This window comes from Phocoena sinus, chromosome 8, assembly GCF_008692025.1.
Source record: "Phocoena sinus isolate mPhoSin1 chromosome 8, mPhoSin1.pri, whole genome shotgun sequence".
NCBI lineage: Eukaryota > Metazoa > Chordata > Mammalia > Artiodactyla > Phocoenidae > Phocoena > Phocoena sinus.
The window spans coordinates 76,022,054-76,040,803 of NC_045770.1; positions in this window are offsets into that span (position 1 = coordinate 76,022,054).

Sequence of the window (18,750 nt, forward strand, 5' to 3'; positions counted from 1 at the left end):
GTCCAATAACTCTGAGCTCCCCACGGATGGAGACTGTGCAGGAATAATTACTTGGACATCACATGTACTTCATCACTTCCAAATTAGATTTTACTAATCCACCGCTTTATTTTCAGAGTAATCTCATTACTACAATGGCATTTCTTCTTTTTCTTTCCCAACACCTTGGAAGATTTATTGCTTCAAACCAATAACAAGATTTAGTGATTGCTAAAAGACATATTATTTTAAGATTTAGACTAATGTGAGTGGGGCTGTGGAAATCCATTCCTTTTTCTTTTCCATCCCCCATACTCCAGGAAAGCTTTTCGGGTGAAAAACAAATCATAGATTCATATCTTGATTTTTTTTATAATCATGCAAATAAAACCATATTAAAGGATGCAGCTGATTATCTAGAAAGGAGAATAAGTGGTAACTGATCACCACACACAGTCTTTCCTTGCAAATTGTATCCAGGAAAAAATGTCATCTATTCTCAGTGGACATTTTATCATATATATTTTATTTTTTCTCCAATAATAATAAGATTAAATAAATGTTCTTGGTATTTTTTCCATTCATGTTGATCCAGAGAGATGAAGTTAGAGAATGGTGAATGATTTCTTCCTTCAAGACACTATAGTGTCTTAAGATCTGCAAATTCTAGACCATGCCAGCCAGGAATTCTTTTATTCTTTCATAGGGTTAACCCAATATAGCCTGGTTATTTTAATTGACAAAACATATCTCATAACATCATGGAAAACAAGAAAAATTATGATGGAAACTATTAAAAAAAAATTGCTTTATATTTCTTTTATTAATTGCACTCAGAATATTTTTCTGATTACATGCATGCTAATACACACCTTATATAATTTCATACATTAATTTCCATATTAGAGAATTTAAAATGTATGATTAAATATTGAATGAATGAATACAAATATATATAGTTACAATAAGTAATTGCATTCCTTTTATAAGGAGGTTTTTCACTATAGAAGCATTTAAATTATCAGGAAAAAATGCAAATAAAATGTTTGCTTGTAATATGGGACAGACATTGTGCCAGGCATTGGTATTACAAAAATAATCAATATCACCATGCTTTCTGCTCCTTTGGTACATGAAAAGTAATAGGGGATCCAGAAAATTAGAGGCATGGTAATTATTTACCATGAGTGATGCACAGGGTGTAAACACACAAGTTCTCCTCAGGTGCCATGAGCTGGATTACGTTTGAAGAAGTCATGATATTTGATGAGTTCCTAATTCCCTTTTCAGGGATCCAGTCTGTCATTTGGGCTATGTCCTTTCTGTGTATTCCTAGGGATTTGTCAACTAATTACCACCATATGCCCTATACTGACAGTGTTAGTTCGTACCTTCTCTGCTAGAGGAGGAAATATAAAGCTTTGAAAAACCCAGCTTTTGATCCTGAGTCAGCCAGTAATTGATGCTTTGATCTCTGGAAGAGCTCACAGTATCTGCAGGCTTCAGTTTCCACATCTATGTGCTGAAGATTTGAGCTAAAGTATTCCCAGAGATGTTTGGAGTTATGAAAGTTCATGAACTTAGTTGTCTTTCCTGATTATCTCTCCTGCATTTCATAGTGTATATTTGAAGACCATCAAAACCAAGGGAAAGGGGAAGGAGAAGAAGAGAATTAACAATAACTGACTAAGTGAGAGAGTATCATGGACAATATATACATTACCAAATGTAAAATAGATAGCTAGTAGGAAGCAGCTACATAGCACGGGGAGATCAGCTTGGTGCTTTGTGACCACCTAGAGGGGTGGGATAGGGAGGGTGGGAGGGAGATGCAAGAGGAAGGGGATATGAGGATATATGTATACGTATAGCTGATTCACTTTCTGATACAGCAGAAACTAACACACCATTGTAAAGCAATTGTACTCCAATAAAGATGTTAAAAAAAATTTTTTAAACCCAATAATTGGAGTACCTGGTATCTGGCATTGATACTTCACAAAAAGCCTACAGGTAGAGATTATACCCCAGGAGTATTCTGCAAGGTTTGCTAACCTGTACACAGTATATATACATGGTAGAAATTAAATTCTAACACATGCCTAAACACTAGTGATGGCATTTCAGGTACCTGGAATAGAATTAAGAGTAATAATTCAGGACAGAAGAGACTTCCTGGAATCTGTGGACAGGCACTTTTTAAAAGGCTGAACTTGTACATATGAAATAACCAGGTTTGAGGTGTGAAGAACAAAAACAAAAATAAACAACAAAAACTGAGGAAAGCCTTTGTTTAAGAATGTCTTTTTTCTGGAAGGTGATTTTTTTTTATTTCTAAAGTACATTTATTCTTTGTATCTTTAAGGGTTATACTGTCTTCCACCTAAAAAACATCTCAGACTGACAGCAGAGTATCAATACAAAATCAGAGGACTGGCTGGGGTCTGGTGAGGAAGGAGGACTGTTCAAACCAGTTTGATGATCCCACAGTTTTCTGATACTCTGTAGCCCCAACAAATGAGTTGCCTGCATGTATTCATTTCTGTCTGGTTGCTATGGTAATACAGCTCAGCTCTTTTCTGAATTTCTACCCCTTAGTAAATGTGTTACTTTAAAAAAGGTTGCTTTTGCCAACTTTGTGGGATGTGGTGGCAACTATTTGAGGTGTTAGTACCTAAGCAGGTGTGACAAAGCCACAGCTAGGGAAGACGCGGTAGTCAGATATCCATGAGAGGCGGGAGGGATGCCAAATCCTAGCTACCTGAAGTTGCATCCAACTGAGGTGTCAGAACTGAGGAGACTGAACAGGAGGCAAGACCAAGAAACCAGAGTCTGTGAGAAGAAAGTCCAAACATATTTTAGAGTTCAGTATCCTGTTGAGGAATCCTTTGAATGATTGCAGGTCTATAAATGCACCCTGACTTTTCTTAAAGGCACACTTTTTAAAAAAAAATAAGCTTTTTGTTTTGGAATGACTTTAGAATTATAGAGCAGTTGCAAATTCTACAGATGTTGTAATAAAATACCACAAACTCGGTGGCTTAAACAAAATAAGTTTACAATTCTGAAGGTCAGTAGTCCAAAATGGAGTTACCTGGGTAAAATTAAGATGCTGAAGAGTCTGTGTTCCTTCTCAGAGCTCTAGAGAAGAATCCAGTTCCTTGCCTTTTCCAGCTTTTAGAGGCTTCCCTTTTTGTGTAGGCCTTTTGCATCTTCAAAGCCAGCAATGGCCAATTAAGTCTTCCTCCTATTGCATAACTAACATTGATTCTTCTGCCTGCCTTTTCCCTATTTAAGGACCCTTGTGATTACACCAAGTCCACCTGGATAATCCAGGGTTATCTCCCTGTTATAAGATCAGCTGATTAGCAAACTTAATTCCATTTATTATATAATTTAACATAAACACAGGTTTCAGAGTTTGGAACAGGAACTTTTTGGAAAGTCATTATTTTGCCTACCATATCCGTTACCCATTTCCTCCATTGTTAACTCCTTAACATTACCCTGTCTGGTATATGTGTCAAAACTAAGAAACTTACACTGGTACATTTTTACTAATTAAACTTAGAACTGATTTTGATGTAACTATTTTTTTCATTAATGTCCTTTTCATCTTTCAAGATCCAATCTAGTATACCACATTGTATCTTGTCATATCTCCCCAGTTTCCTCTAGTCTGTGACAATTTCTCAGTCTTTCCTTGCTTTTCTTGACCTTTGCATTTTGAGGAGTACTGAAGAACACAGGTTTCTGACAGTTTGCTTCTACCCTGAGTACATAACATTTCTTTTTTCAGCCCATAAACAAAGACAGAGAGGCAAAATCTTTGCTTAATTTGCCAGAGCATTAGATTCCAGTTTGCAAAGGTTCCAGAGAAAACTGCTATCATTATGATTGGACTCCTTCAAAGCAGTGTCCAATTGTTGGCTCTGGAAGAGAATAGAGCCCTAGTGGCCAAAGCCAAGACTTCATGATTCTCCTCCATTCATTATAGAAATACACAGGTTTACCGTTAATGACGTAGCATAGTATAATGCAAAGAGAACAGCCATTGAGATGAGAAAGTATAAGATCTTTTTCTTGTTATTGTTGCTGATATTCTCATGATTCTTAAAAAGTTTATTGAGAAAAAATTGGGAAATGTAAAAAGAAGAAAGATTTAAAACCAAATGCAAACTAGAAATAACCATGTAAATAACTTGCAGTATATTGTTTCTGAAAAAATACTATGATTATATAATAAATAAAATTATAATTACATAATAATTAAGGTTTGAACTTTTAAACTTATTTTCATCTTGAATTTCTAGGTGTACTTAGACATGCTATGAGTTTTTGGAAAGTTTAAATTAGCATTTAGTTTGTCTTCAACTTCACTGTCATGAAGATAAAGTTAGCTAAAGTTTTGTGAACGTATATAGGGATTTCATTAGGGTAAATTCACAGTGGAAAAATTTCTGATAGATTATATTGGATTAACAGCAACTCAAAATCTCAGAGGCTTAATAGAGTGGTTCATGACAGTGGATCATCATTGGTTGCTTAGGCTCTTCTCCATGTCATCTTCACTCCAGGCCCAGGCCATCAGAGCAGTCATTATCTTAGGCCCTGCTGGTTACTAAGGCAGTAAGGAGAGAGTAGCAAAGCACATGGTGGTTTTTCAAGTTTCTTTTTAGCTCGCTAAAATCCATTGGCCAAATCAACTCACATGGTCAAGTCTGACTTCAAGGAGGCAGAAAAATATAATCATCCCATAGAGAGAAATACATTACAAAATTATCCTTCAGAATAGTTTTACCAGTATACATTTCCACCATACCATATGCAAGTGGTGATTTCCAGATAGCTTTGTTTTTAAAGGAGGAATCCATTTCATAATCATCTATAGAATATCAAGGCAGACTCTGGGAGGACTCATGCCAAGGAGTACTTCCCAGAACTTCTGCTGCCAGTGTCCTTTTCCTCAGGGTGAGGCACAGCCATCCCCCGCCTCTGCAGGAGACCCTCCAACACTAGCAGAAACCAGAAGCTTTCTCAAGCTTATACTGACTTGACCTTCTGTCTCTCCATGCCTTGGGAAGGGTAGCCCTCCTTAGTGGCTGGCAACATTGAATTTTGGATATTATTTCCAGAAGAGTCATAGTTTGAAGTACCTCAAAATCTTTGAACTCAGAAAGTGAGTGCTGGAACTACTGCTTAAGAATAAAAGTGAATAGAGGGCAGACAGCAGAAGCAAGAAGAACTACAATCCTGCAGCCTGTGGAACAAAAACCACATTCACAGAAAAATAGACAAGATGAAAAGGCAGAGGGCGATGTACCAGATGAAGGAACAAGATGAAACCCCAGAAAAACAACTAAATGAAGTGGAGATAGTTAACCTTCCAGAAAAAGAATTCAGAATAATGCTATGATGATCCAGGACCTCACAAAAAGAATGGAGGCAAAGATGGACAAAATGCAAGAAATGTTTTAAAAAGACCTAGAAGAATTAAAGAACAAACAAACGGAGATGAACAATACAATAATTGAAATGAAAAATACACTAGAAGGAATCAATAACAGAATAACTGAAGCAGAAGAACGGATAAGTGACCTGGAAGACAGAATGGTGGAATTCACTGCTGCAGATCAGAATAAAGAAAAAAGAATGAAAAGAAATGAAGGCAGCCTAAGAGACCTCTGGGACAACATTAAACACAATATCATTCGCATTATAGGGGTTCCAGAAGGAGAAGAGAGAGAGAAAGCACCAGAGATATTATTTGAAGAGATTATAGACGAAAACTTCCTTCACATGGGAAAGAAAATAGCCACCCAAGTCCAGGAAGGGCAGAGAGTCCCATACAGGATAAACCCAAGGAGAAACACACCAAGACACAGAATAATCAAATTGGCAAAAATTAAAGAGAAAAATTATTGAAAGCAGAAAGGGAAAAATAACATACAAAGGAACTCCCATAAGTTTAACAGCTGATTTCTCAGCAGAAACTCTACAAGTCAGAAGGGAGTGGCATGATATAATTAAAGTGATGAAAGGGAAGAACCCACAACTAAGATTACTCTATCCGGCAAGGAACTCATTCAGATTTGATGGAGAAATCAAAAGCTTTACAGAAAAGCAAAAGCTAAGAGAATTCAGCACCACCAAACCAGCTCTACAACAAATGCTTAAGGAACTACTCTAAGTGGGAAACACAAGAGAAGAAAAGGACCTACAAAAACAAACCCAAAACAATTAAGAAAATGGTAATAGAAACATACATATCAATGATTACCTTAAACGTGAATGGATTAAATGCAACCAAAACACACAGGCTTGCTGAATGGATACAAAAACAAGACCCATATATATGTTGTCTACAAGAAACCCACTTCAGACCCAGGGACACATACAGACTGAAAGTGAGGGGATGGACAAAGATATTCCAAGCAAATGGAAGTCTAAAGAAAGCTGGAGTAACAATACTCATCAGATAAACTAGGCTTTAAAATAAAGAATGTTACAAGAGACAAGGAAGGACATTACATAATGATCAAGGGATCAATCCAAGAAGAAGATATAACAATTATAAATATATATGTACCCAACATAGGAGCACCTCAATACACAAGGCGACTGCTAACAGCTATAAAAGAGGAAATAGACAGTGACACAATAATAATGGGGGACTTGAACACCTCACTTACACCAATGGACAGATCATCCAAACAGAAAATTAATAAGGAAACACAAGCTTTAAATGACACAATAGACCAAATAGATTTAATTGTTATTTATAGGATATTCCATCCAAAAAGAGCAGATTACACGTTCTTCTCAAGTGCACACAGAACTTTCTCCAGGATAGATCACATCTTGGGTCACAAATCAAGACTCAGTAAATTTAATAAAATTGAAATCATATCAAGCATCTTTTCTGACCACAATGCTATGAGATTAGAAATGAACTACAGGGAAAAACACATAAAAAACACAAACACATAGCGGCTAAACAATACATTACTAAATAACCAAGAGATCACTGAAGAAATCAAAGAGGAAATCAAAAAATACCTAGACACAATGACAATGAAAACACAATGATCCAAAACCTATGGGAGGCAGCAAAACCAGTTCTAAGAGAGACATTTATAGCAATACAATCCTACCTCAAGAAACAGAAAAATCTCAAATAAACAACCTAACCTTACACCTAAAGGAACTAGAGAAAGAAGAACAAACAAAATACAAAGTTAGCAGAAGGAGAGAAATCATAAAGATCAGAGCAGAAATAAATGAAATAGAAACAAAGAAAACAATAGTAAAGATCAATAAAACTAAAATCTGGTTCTTTGAGATGATAAACAAAATTGATGAACCATTAGCCAGACTCATCAAGGAAAAAGAGGGAGAGGACTCAAATCATTAAAATTAGATGAAAAAGGAGAAGTTACAACAGACTCCGCAGAAATAGAAAGAATCCTAAGAGACTACTAAAAGCAACTCAATGCCAATAAAATGGATAACCTGGAAGAAATGGACAAATTCTTAGAAAGGTATAACCGTCCAAGACTGAACCAGGAAGAAATAGAAAATATGAACATAGAAAATAGGAACAGACCAATCACAAGTAATGAAATTGAAACTGTGATTAAAAATCTTCCAATAAACCAAAGTCCAGGAACAGATGGCTTCACAGGTGAATTCTATCAAACATTTAGAGAAGAGCTAACACCCATCCTTCTCAAACTCTTCCAAAATATTGCAGAGGAAGGAACACTCCCAAACTCATTCTATGAGGCCATCACTCTGATACCAAAGCCAGACAAAGATACTAAAAAAAAAAGAAAATTACAGACCAATACCACTGATGAATATTCAAAAATCCTCAACAAAATACTAGCAAACAGAATCCAACAACACATTAAATGGATCATGCATCATGATCAAGTGGCATTTATCCCAGGGAGGCAAAGATTCTTCAATATATGCAAATCAATCAATGTGATATACCATATTAACAAACTGAAGAAGAAAAACCATATGATTATCTCAATAGATGCAGAAAAGCTTTTGACAGAATTCAACACCGATTTATGATAAAAACTCTCCAGAAAGGGGGCATAGAGGGAACCTACCTCAACATAATAAAGGCCATATATGACAAACCCACAGCAAGCATCATTCTCAATGGTGAAAAACTGAAAGCATTTCCTCTAAGATCAGGAACAAGACAAGCATGTCCACTCTCACCACTATTATTCAACAGTTTTGGAAGTCCTAGCCACGGCAATCAGAGAAGAAAAAGGAATACAAATTGGAAAAGAAGAAGTAAAACTGTCACTGTTTGCAGATGACATGATACCATACATAGAGAATCCTAAAAATGCCACCAGAAAACTACTAGAGCTAATCAATGAATTTGGTAATGTTGCAGGATACATAATTAATGCACAGAAATCTTTTGCATTCCTATACACTAATGATGAAAAAACTGAAAGAGGAATTAAGGAATCACTCCCATTTACCATTGCAACCAAAAGAATAAAATGCCTAGGGATAAACTTACCTATAGAGACAAAAGACCTGTATGCAGAAAACTATAAGACACTGATGAGAGAAATTAAAGATGATACCAACAGATGGAGAGATATACCATGTTCTTGAATTGGAAGAATCAATATTGTGAAAATGACTATACTACCCAAAGCAATCTACAGATTCAATGCAATTCCTATTAAATTACCAATGGCATTTTTTACAGAACTAGAACAAAAAATCTTAAAATTTGTATGGAGACACAAAAGACCCCGAATAGCTAAAGCAGTCTTGAGGGAAAAAAACGGAGCTGGAGGAGTCAGACTCCCTGACTTCAGACTATACTACAAAGCTACAGTAATCAAGACAATATGGTACTGGCACAAAAACAGAAACATAGATCAATGGAACAAGATAGAAAGACCAGAGATAAACCCACGCATCTATGGTCAACTAATATGACAAAGGAGACAAGGATATACAATGGAGAAAAAACAATCTCTTCAATAGTAGTGCTAGGAAAACTGGACAGCTACATGTAAAAAATGAAATTAGAACACTCCCTAACACCATACACAAAAACAAACTCAAAATGGATTAGAAATCTAAATGTAAGACTAGACACTATAAAACTCTTAGAGGAAAACATAGGAAGAACACTCTTTGACATAAATCACAGCAAGGTCTTTTTTGATCCACATCCTAGAGGAATGGAAATAACAACAAAAATAAACAAATGGGGTCTAATGAAACTTAAAAGCTATTGCACAGCAAAGGAAACCATAAACAGGACGAAAAGACAAACCTCAAAATGGAGAAAATATTCGCAAACAAATCAACGGACAAAGGATTAATCTCCAAAATATATAAACAGCTCATGCAGCTCAATATTAAAGAAACAAACAACCCCATCCAAAAATAGACATTTCTCCAAAGAAGACATACAGATGACCAAGAAGCACATGAAAAGCCGCTCAACATCACTAATTATTAGAGAAATGCAAATCAAAACTACAATGAGGTATCACCTTACACCAGCTACAATGGGCATCATCAGAAAATCTACAAACAACAAATGCTGGAGAGGGTGTGGAGAAAAGGGAACCCTCTTACACTGTTGGTGGGAATATAAATTGATACAGCCACTATGGAGAACAGTATGGAGTTCTTTATAAAACTAAAAATAGAATTACCATATGATTCAACAATCCCACTCCTGGGCATATACCCAGAGAAAACCATAATTCAAAAAGACACATGCCCCCCAATGTTCATTGCAGCACTACTTACAATAGCCCGGTCATGGAAGCAACCTAAATGCCCATCGACAGACGAATGGGTAAAGCGGATGTGGTACATAAAAACAATGGAATATTACTCAACCATAAAAAGGAATGAAACTGGGTCATTTGTAGAGACGTGGATGGATCTAGAGACTGTCATACAGAGTGAAGTAAGTCAGAAAGTGAAAAACAAATATCGTATATTAACGCATGTATGTGGAACCTAGAAAAATGGTACAGATGAACCGGTTTGCAGGGCAGAAATTGAGACACAGATGTAAAGAACAAACGTATGGACACCAAGGGGGGAAAGCGTTGGGTGGTGAGAATGGTGGTGTGATGAATTGGGAGATTGGGATTGACATGTATACACTGATGTGTATAAAATGGATGACTAATAAGAACCTGCTGTATAAAAAAATAAATTAAATAAAATTCAAAATAAAAATCAAATGTCTAATCCAGTATAATAAAAAAAAAATAGGTTCTACAACAAAATATACACTAAAGACTAAAGTATAGAAGAATAATCATAACATTGCAGTCAAGAAAATTCTGTTCCCTGAGAGGTTATAATGCTAACTGGAATAAGTCAGACAGAGAACGACAAATACTGTATGATTTCACTTATATGTGGAATCCAAAAAAAGAAAACACATGAACAAACATAACAAAACTGAAACAAACTCAGTCAGAGAGAAGTAGGGTAAGGGGATGTGGGGAAAGGAATTGGGGGTACAAACTTCCAGTTATAAAATAATAAGTCACAGGAATATAATGTACAGCATAGGGAATATAGTCAATAATACTGTAATAACTTTGTGTGGTGACAGATGACAACTAGACTTACCAAGGTGATTATTTTGTAATGTGTAAAAATATTGAATCACTATGTTGTACGCCTGAAACTAATATAGTTATAAGTCAATTATATTTCACTTTTTAAAAAGGAAAAGAAAATTCTGGTCTATGTATCTGTCGTAATTTATCCAACTGTTAAAGGATTATAATGCCCATTTTGAAGGACGATTATGAGGATTTAATGAAATAAATTATGTAGGATACTTTAAAGATATTGAAAAACATTTATCATTAATGGTAATCAGTAAATATTGAGTGAATTCTATCATCATTGCCATTTGAAAACAATCATTAAATTTGTAAAATCAATGTTCCAAGTTCCAAGTTTTTAAAATTTATCTTTGTCATTTGTGGACCTTGCTTTGACTTGGGGACTATTAAACATGTCTTTATAGCTTGTTTAAAGTAGTATTATTAAGCACTATAGCCAACATTTTTTGAAGAACACAAAAATGATATTAAATGATCATTTATTCAATAAATGTGTCACTTAGTGAAAAGAGAACTATTGAATTCTTCATGCATAATTTGTCCTTAGTGACTTTCCACAGTAGTGCACAGGACACATTATTCATTATAACTTTTATGATTTTTCCTTTCTTTTGCTATTTTAATAAGGGTTGGTGCAGATCACAGATGTCAAAGAGAAGAAAATGGAATCTGTTTGACTTTTCTTAATCACTCATTAATTTACTCGTTTATTCAGCTCACATATACCAAGCACTTATTATCTGTGAGGCTCTGCACTAAATTTTCGACATGCATTATCTTATGGAATCCTCCTAATAAATTCACGAAATAGGTATTGTGGCTATTTTAATTTTCACAAAATATAAAAGTGAAATTTAGTGAGTTTTAGTAACTTGCCTAAGACCACAGTAGGGAATTGGCAGACCCAAATCTAAAACTAAGAGCATATGCCTTCAGAAAGCATACTTTGCCATCCCAAGACAAAGACATTTTAGGAAAAAAGAATAAATAGAATTTGTAGAAGCTACGTAAGTAAGGTGTGAGAGAGTTAAATACTATGCAAAGTTTTGACCCTGGATAACCTGGAAAATATGGGTTACTGAACTGAATTCACATTACTCAAGATAAGTGTTTAATTTGGTACATTTCTCAAGATATGATCAAAACAACCACTGCATTTACACTTAACCTATATTTATGCTAAATACCTGAGTAAAACTTTTTTTAAATAGTTGCTTTTATTAGGTATTTTATACTGTTTTGTCTGTTCATATTAATACAGACAAAAGCCCATGGAGACTTTGTACATGGAATTAGTTGTATAAACTCACTGTTAACCCTAATTTACAGATGTACCCTAATACCACAGAGTCAAAGTTCTTGGATGAAAATTTTAAGTAATATAAAAACCGGGGTTGTGTTTTCTTCCCTATTCTCCTTTTGAACTTGTATATTAAGGGCTTGATATTTCTGGATTAAATAGATGCATACCATTCTGCCACAGAGAATAGAAAGATAACTATTTTTCTCTATGAAAATAACATGAAGCTTCATACTAAGGGTTGCCTTAGAAAGCAATGGGTCAACACACTCTATATTCAGAAAGAAAGATTCAAGTTTCTAAAACTAAAATTTTTTATGGCAGAAGTCTCCCAATATTTAATTGGCTTACCTTTAACAATTTGATGCACCAGTTCAAATCTCTCAGTTACCAAGAAAGTACATTTCACAATTAATTTACCTCAGAGAGATTGCCAGGAAGAAATGCAATCACTATGGTGATTAGTAACACCTGTTTCAAAAAATTTCCAGTCATATTTAATAAATGGGTAACAACATTAAGCCTTGGCTACCCATTTATTTATGTGGAGCCAAATCTGTTTCCTAAGGAAAATTTGGGCCTCACTCCTAGGCATTTTTGAGCAACCTCTGTTTAGAAGCATGTTGGCAAAATAGCCAAATGTGCTAGGTAGGATCCTCAAGTTTCCTCCTTATAGATAAACCTTACCCTGTTCTAGGGTGATTAGAAATATATGAAATTGCTCTTAATCAGAATCCTAGATAATCTGCACTCCAGGCCCTTACTAGAGAGTATTACCTCAAAGTAACTGCTACCCATCTCTTAGCGTGTGTGTGTACATATATATGCATGTGTGTGTATACACAAACATATATACATATGTTTGTATGCATATATATATCTATATATGAAGGCTATTTAAAAGTAATTTTTGGAAAGAATGAAGAAGAGAGCGGATATACATGCAAATATACATAACATTGTGAAGTGTGAGTGAACTTCTAATTCAAATATTTGAACTGTTTGAAGCATAAAAGTAAAATGATCAGAAATAAGTTTTTCAACCCAAAGAGAATGAGTTGTAATGGAAAACCAGAAATGAATTAGGTGGCAACTGTAATGATCCAAATGGAAAGTGAGGCGAACCTCCGCTAGGGGGTGTAAGAGGGAAAGATTGAATGGAAATATTTGCAGAGACAGAATCTCTGAGACGGGTGATTGGCTATGAAAGCAGGAGGGAGAAGGAGACAGTCATGATGGCTTGAGCACCTGGGTGGATGTTAGTCGGTTCCTAGGTGGAATACTGGAAGACAACTCAATTTATTGATGAGGGGCCAAAGATACTGAAATCGTGAGTTGATCTTTGAATATCTTGAGTACAAGTATATTTCCTAAAAAAAAAGAGAATGCCTCTGGGTGTGAAAGGATGAGTAGAAACTACACCAGAGGAGGGATGAACAGTAAGTGTTTTATCTCATCTTCTGAGCCGGAGAGGCTGCCTGTGTATATGTGTCTGTGCATGTTTGTGATGCAGGAGAAGACCTGATAATCAACATACTGAACTGAGTTGCAGGTTATATATGGAGGTAAATTGTAAAATTATTTATATTTATATTGTGCTAGAAGTTCCAAAAGTAAAGTTCCAAAAGTAAAAGTCAGTTCCCTAAGTAACTTCTCTCCTTCTACCCCATACTTCCCTTTCTCACTGCCACCATTCCTGCTTAGGACCTCAGAATCATAAAACTAGATTCTTCAGAAGGATCCTTTGAGGTTATTCCTTCCAGTCTCTTCTATTTTATGATGAGAAATTGAGACCAAAAGAGTCTAAGTGGCATTTCCAAACCACAGAATTAGACAGATAGGGAGCAAGGATGAGCACCCTAGTTTCATTTCCCCATGCCACCCTCTCAGATATCTGTACAGACCGTTCCTGACTTGATGGTTCCACTTATGATTCTTCCCATGATGATGCGAAAGTGAAATGCTTTCAATAGAAACCGTGCTTTGAATTTTATCTTTTTCCAGGCTAGCAATGTGCAGTAATACACTCTTGTGATGCTGAGCAACAGCTCCCGGTCAGCCACAGGGTCACCAGGGCAAACAACTGATACACTTACCACCATTCTGTACCCATTCAACCATTCTGTTTTTCACTTTCAGTACAGTATTTAATCAATTCCATGAGATATTCAATACTTTATTGTAAGATAGGTTTTGTGTTAGATGATTTTTCCTGACTGTAGGCTAATGTAAGTGTTCTGAGCACTTTTAAGGTAGGCTAGGCTAAGCTGTGATGTTCAGTATGTAAGGTGTATTAAATGCATTTTGACTTAAAAATATTTTCATCTTATAATGGGTTTATGGGGACATTACGCCATCATAAGTCGAGGAAGATCTGTATGGTCTTCTCAACTGGCCTGCCATGCCCGAGCTCTCCTTTTTTCAGTCTGTGTTGCCTAAGGCCACTGAAGTTCTGAAGATGTCAGTCTCTGTTCAAAAGGCTTCCATCCTTTCTCAGTGCCTGAAAAATAAAAGACCAAGCTCTTTGGTTAGTACCCAAGACCCAAATAGTCTCATCGCTCATTCCTATAATTCAATCAGAAAGAATAATTTGCCTTTCCCCAAATACACCCAGGGATTGATATTGCCAGTCCCTCATCTTCATCTGGCAAAATCTCACTCAGCTTCCAAAGACTGTTCTAAATACCAACTAGCCCATGAAGAATTTGCTTATCCCCCTAAATTATGTTCCTCTCTGAGCATGTTTCCTCATCAGAGAAAGGGGATATTAATACCAAACACACAGACCTGTGCTAAGGATTAAGTTACATATTCAAAACTCCTGGCTGAGAGGTTGTCATATAGTTGGCTCTCAACACCTCTTCTTTGAAGTATTCTTTGAACCCTCATAGTTGTACATCTGTTCCTTTATTGCATCCTTGTATTTTCTAAAGTTTTATGTGTGCTTCGCTTAATCTTCTGGATACATATTAAATAGTTCAGGGATCATAAAGTACTTAGAGTTGGGACCATGCCTCATTGTTCTTTGTACCCCAGTCCCTATCTCTTTCCCTGGCACTAACTAGGTACTTAATAAATACTTGAAGTATTAACTTAAATTGATTAAATTCCCAGGACAGGCTGCTTTCTCAGCATCTAGTCCTAAACCTCTGAGGAGTTTGGGAGCTGCAAACAAACAATCCCTCACACAGCCCTGATCACTTTCTATCTGCCCCTAGGCAGCACTCCATCCCTTTCATCACAGCAGCTATTTAAACCTTCTCAGCTCTCCTTAAACTTCCTGCTTCTCTATCCTCCCCCTCACTTTATACATCACCTATGATACATCGCATGCCCTGTTATTTCACAACTAAAATAGAAACTCTCAGTTTCCTGCAACCTCATCCACCAATTTATTCATATTTCCCTGACAACACTCCCCCACGTCCCATTCATACTTCCATTTTTGCTCTGCCAATGGACTAGTTGTTACTCCTTCTCTGGAAGGCGAATTTCTTCAACCATGTTCTTGGTTTCGAAACCCACTTCTTCAAGTATATTTCCCTACTGGTTATCTTCCTTCTCTTCTTCTTCTCTGCTGACTGCTTTCAAACACCATTTAAACGTACTTAGCTGTCTCCAACCTTAAAAAAAAAAAAAATCATCCCTTGATGCTAAAAATTTCTTAGATGCCAAAACCTCATCCTGTTTCCCTTCTTGAGTCACTTGCATGTATCGCTCCTTTTCTCTTGTGTACCCCACAATCTATCTTTGGAGTCTACTTCTGCCACTATCACTCAAATGAAAATGTTCTGGCTTCTGCCAGAGTTTTCTTGATTGCCAGATCTGATGGTTTCTCTCTCTTTCCATGGCCCACTCATAATTCTCCCATCACTCTGCTACCACCTTCAGGGCTTCCTCTCCCTCAGTCTGTTCCATAGGTGTCATTGTTCCTCAGATCCTTAATTCTCCTTTCCTTTCTCTCCAAGTGATCCTGTTATCTCCCATGATTCCAAGGACTTTCTATAGAATAATGAGCTTAATGGCTGTAATTCTAGACCTGATCTCTCTTTCCACCTCCAGACCTGCATCTCCATCCAGACACAGCACCTCAGACTCACAGCAGGCTTACCAGTGGGGTCTGTATCTTCCTCTTTCCTCCTTATGTATTTTCCTCCTCCCTCTCTCAGGGAAAAACACCACTAGCAACCCAGTGGTCAAAATCAGAATCTGTGGGTTCATCAGGGATAATTCCTTTCCTTCACTCTCCTTCTTAGCACACTGAATGACTCACCACATTCTGTCAGTTCGATCTTGTTACTAAATCTCAAACCTGTGCACTTTTCTCCATCTCCATAGCCACAGTTTTATTCCAAGGCTTCGTTCCTTTTTATTATCTCTATCACTTTGTGTACCAGCTTGCTAAAGAGGCCATAACAAATACCACAGACTGGATGGCTTAAGCAATGAAAATTTATTTGCTCACAGTTAGAAGTCTGAAATCAAGGTGTTGGCTGGGCCTTGATCTCTCTAAAAGCTCTAGGGGATGACTTTTCCTTACCTCTTCCTAACTTCTGGTGGTTGCCAGCGATCTTGGCATTCCTTGACTTGTAAACAATCACTCCACTCTCTGCCTATGTAGTCACATTGTGTTTTTCCTTTGCATGGCTTTGTATAAATTTTCTTCATTTTATAAGGACACCAGTCATTGGATTAGAGTGCAAACTAATCCAGTGTGACTTCATTCTATCTTGATTTTATCTGCAAAGACCTTATTACCAAATAAGGTCACATTCACAAGTACCAGGGGTTAGGACTTCAACATATCTTTTGGGGGGACAAAATTCAACCCACAAAAGCTTCTGAACTGACTTAACTGTGTCCCCAGACCAGCTTTACTACCTTCCTCCTGAATTTCCACTTTCTGCCTGAATTTCCAAATAAATATCTCATTCAACATATCTTTTGGGGGGACAAAATTCAACCCACAAAAGCTTCTGAACTGACTTAACTGTGTCCCCAGACCAGCTTTACTACCTTCCTCCTGAATTTCCACTTTCTGCCTGAATTTCCAAATAAACATCTCATTTTGTCTTTCTCCAACTTAAAATCTTTCAGTGGATCTACATAATAATTTACTCTCTGGATGAATTACCATGACATGCAAACCTTCTGAAACCATTATTCTGCCTACATTTCTATGTTCATCTTTTGCTATTACCCCTGCTACCCATTATTCTATGTGTATATATATATATATATATATATATATATATATATATATATGCAGATTTTTGTGAACATAACTGTTCAATTCCTTTGGTTAAATACCAAAGAGTATCATATGGTAAGTATCATATGATCATATGGATCATATGGTAAGAGTATGTTTAGTTTTTTTTTTAAAAAAACACCAAACTATCTTAAAAAATGGCTGTACCATTTTACATTCCCACTGGCAATGAGTGAGTGTTCCTGTTGCTTCACATCCTCGCAAGCATTTGATGTGGTTAGTGTTCCGGATTTTGGCCATTTTAATAGATACGTATTGGTATCTCATTGTTGTTTAATTTGTATTTCTCTGATGACGTATGGTGTGAAACATCTTTTCATGTATTTATTGGTCATCTGTATACCATATTTCATAAAGTGTCTGTTAAGGTCTTTGGCCCATTTTTTAATCAGGTGGTTTGTTTTCTTATTGTTGAATTTTAAGAGTTCTTGGTACATTTGAGATAACAATCTTTTATCACATGTGTTTTTTGCTAGCATTTTCTCCCAGTCTGTAGCTCATCTTCTCATTCTCTTGACAATGTCTTTCATTGAGCAAAAGTCTTTAATTTTAATGAATTCCAGCTTATCAACTATTTCTTCCTTGGATTGTGCCTTTGGTGTTGTATCTAAAAAAGCATGAATGATTATATTTTCAAAGTCATCTAAAAATGTTCCCCTAGAGTAATTTCAGGTTGAAAAGCTGAGAAAAAGATTTGTGTTGGGAAATTTCAAAACAAAATTTTGTCTGTGCATTTCAGAGACTTGGTCTGTGCATTTCCTGTACTTAGTCTTCCTGTCTTGATATGTTCTTATGCAAGTTTTATAATCATGGAAAGTATTAATATTTCAAATCTTGGTTATTTGTAAAGTAAGGAGAAGCAGGGAAATTAAATAATGGCACTAGGCTCTCATTTTCTTTCTGCAGAATACATTCATCTTTAGGAAATATAATTATTCTCCTTTGTATTAGTTCTTTTCTTTACAAAAATTAATGACTATAATACAAAACCTTTTCCTTTGACTTAGATGAGAACAGCATGAGGACTCAAATAGCCTTTTGGTTTTCATTCAGTTGTGTAAAAAGGGAAAAAGATGGCATTTTAATAGGTCAAATCACATTAAAACAAGCTCTAAGGAACTGTCCACATTCTTTGTATAGAAATGCAATTGAACTTGATATATTAATCTTAGACAAACAGCTTCCTAAACTCTTATGAGTATTAATTGTTCAATGCAGGATCTTCTAACTTACTTATGAAGTAAACATTCATATTATTTGTGACGATTGACAAGATTTTTCTTTCCAAATTTTAATATTTCTATTAAAAAAAAATTATTACCACACTGTCTAGAGCAGTGATAGTGGACAAATTTGTTTTGTATGTGAATTTGAAAAGAAAGCTTCTAACTTTTTATTATTAAAAATAATGTTTGCTGAAAATGTATTGAAGATGCCTTTAGTCAGATTAAGAAATTGCCTTATATTACTAGTTTGCTCGGGCAGTCTTTATCATAAATGAGCACTCAATTTTTATCAAAGGCTTTTCCTTCATTTATTAA